We start from the raw sequence: 3,025 nt of genomic DNA on the forward strand, positions 1-3,025 counted from the left end.
GTGCTACCAACTCCGATATATTGTATGCTCCCAAGCACTTAGCACAGTGCTCCGCAAAGAGTAAGTGCTCAATAAATACGACTGATTGAAGGTTGATGTGGTCCACAGGTGTAGACCGGGATGAATCCTTCTCCAGAGGTGAAGGTGTAATTCAAGGCATCATTTTTATGTTTAGGTATTTGTTAAGCGTTCACTACGTACCAGGTACTGTTCTAAGCACTGGGGTGGATATAAGGTAATCAGGTCGGATACCGTCCATGTGCCACATGGGGCTCACAGTCTTAATCTCCATTTTACGGATGAGGTAACTGAAGCCCTGAGAGGTTAAGTAACTTGCTCACAGTCACACAGCAGACAAGTGGCAGAGCTGGGATCAGAATCAATCAATCAATCAATCGTATTTATTGAGCGCTTACTGTGTGCAGAGCACTGTACTAAGCACTTGGGAAGTACAAGTTGGCAACATATAGAGACAGTCCCTACCCAACAGTGGGCTCACAGTCTAAAAGGGGGAGACAGAGAACAAAACCAAACATACTAACAAAATAAAATAAATAGAATAGATATGTACAAGTAAAATAAATAGAGTAATAAATATGTACAACCATATATCCATATATACAGGTGCTGTGGGGAAGGGAAGGAGGTAAGATGGGGGGGATGGAGAGGGGGACGAGGGGGAGAGGAAGGAAGGGGCTCAGTCTGGGAAGGCCTCCTGGAGGAGGCCAGGTTCTTCTGATTCCCAGGCCGGGCTCTATCAACTAGGCTGCTTCCAGGGAAAACTCCCAGAGGGAATCACTTAGAGGGAAAAAGGAGAGGGACCTTTGGCCAGCTCCATTTGGGGGAAGCAACAGCCTTCCTCAGAGGCTTCCCACCGCTTTGTCTGTGCTCTCTCAGGACACAAGCGGATCCCCTCTTCCCTTCAAACACCCAGGGACCCTTCCCACCAGGCACCACCTGCCCGCACGTTTCTTCCCAAAGGCAGGACTGGGCCGGCGGCCAGGAGCCGAGAGGGAGTCATTCTCTTTTCAATAAATCACCATCTGGTTGAAATCAAATTGCATCTGTCCAGTTTTTTTTTTCCTTAATTTTCAAAAGGCTCAACATTAGATGGCTTATCGAGCCTGTTCTGAGAGGAGGAGGAGGAGGAGGAAAGAGCGCAGGTGTCAGCAAATGCAAGCCCCCTTACCTGAAGCGAAACAAATTATTTGCTCTGTCCAGATGTTTCCCTCAGAAAGACCCAACAGGGAACAATAGGAACACCTCATCTAAACGCCGTCTCCTTAAAAAAGAAGTCCAGAAAAGAAACCTGCGGGTGAAACCCAACACTTCAGGGTTACTGCTTGATTTGATGCCATGATTTTCCAGAAAGCCAAGAACAATTAAATGTTTACAAGACCTGAGCGGACAAAACTCCCACCATCTCTTTGTTGTATGCTCTCCAAATGCATGTCTCGTGCCAAAGAACTGGTGCCCTTCTCTGTACACATGCCTGCCTCTTGTCCTTCAGACATTTTCCCCTCTTTCCTCTCCCCCTCCTCCGCCTCCCCATCCCCACCACCTTACCTCCTTCCCCTCCCCACAGCACCTGTGTATATGCTTATATGTTTGTACGTATTTATTACTCTATTTATTTATTTTATTTGCACATATTTATTCTATTTATTTTATTTTGTTAATATGCTTTGTTTTGTTGCCTGTCTCCCCCTTCCAGACTGTGAGCCCGCTGTTGGGTAGGGACCGTCTCTAGATGTTGCCAACTTGTACTAGTACAGTGCTCTGCACACAGTAAGCGCTCAATAAATACGATTGAATGAATGAATGAATTTTCTCCCAGACCAACTTCACCTTTTCCGAAAAATGCCCCTCGTTTGAAAGTATCGTCTTTGGATCAAGGACCAAGCTACTGCTACCACTATATTATTTTATACAAAATGCCTATTTGTCAGGAATAATTTCAGATTTGCTGAGAAAACGTTCCCTTAAGAATGCGATTCGTCAATACATCAATCATCTCACACTGATGGATAACAATGTTCCTAATACTTGGGCTTTTTTGTAGTGCTCGTAATTTTCCAAAGCACTTTCATATGAATTCTCATTTTTATCCCCATAATATCCCTGAGGTAAGAATAAATGGGGTGAATCATTAAAAGGTGTACAAATGCCCTTCACCCAATCAGTGGCATTTACTGAGTGCTCACTATGTGCACAGCACTGTACCTAAATGCTTGGGAGAGTACAACAGAACAGAATTAGCAGACATGCTCCCAGCCCCAAAAAGCTGGCTGTGCCACCACTTTTATTTATTTTATTTTGTTAGTATGTTTGGTTTTGTTCCCTGTCTCCCCCTTTTAGACTGTGAGCCCACTGTTGGGTAGGGACTGTCTCTATATGTTGCCAACTTGTACTTCCCAAGCGCTTAGTACAGTGCTCTGCACACAGTAAGTGCTCAATAAATATGATTGATTGATTGATTCGGCCCCCACTGAGAAGTGGTGAGCCCCCACTACCAGCTCTGATGAGAAGCAGCATGGCATAGTGCCCAGAGCACAGGCCTGGGGGTCGGAAGGTCATGGGTTCTAATCCCGGCTCTGCCACTTGTCTGCTGCGTGAACTTGGGCAAGTCACTTCGCTTCTCTGGGCCTCAGTTACTTCATCTGTAAAATGGGGATTGAGCCTGTGAGTCCCACGTCGGGCAGGGACTGTGTCCAACCCGATTTACTTGTATCCACCCAGTGCTTAGTACAGGGCCGGGCACATCTGAAGCGCTTAACAAATACCACAATTATTAGTATTACGGCTCAGTTGGATATCCTGACCATGGAATGGACGTTTCTTGGGAACAGGGAACACGTCCTGGCTTCTGTTGTACCTCCCCAGGAGCTTAGTTCAATGCATTGCACTCAAACTCTCAGTAATTACCATCACTCCTACTTTCCCGCATTCCAGAGTCCCAATATCTCATCGCCTCTTAACCTAGGAGAGCAGAGGCTGAGGAGGAATTGAAGCCGCTTGACCTCTT

The sequence above is a fragment of the Tachyglossus aculeatus genome, chromosome 14 (assembly GCF_015852505.1).
Source record: "Tachyglossus aculeatus isolate mTacAcu1 chromosome 14, mTacAcu1.pri, whole genome shotgun sequence".
Lineage (NCBI taxonomy): Eukaryota > Metazoa > Chordata > Mammalia > Monotremata > Tachyglossidae > Tachyglossus > Tachyglossus aculeatus.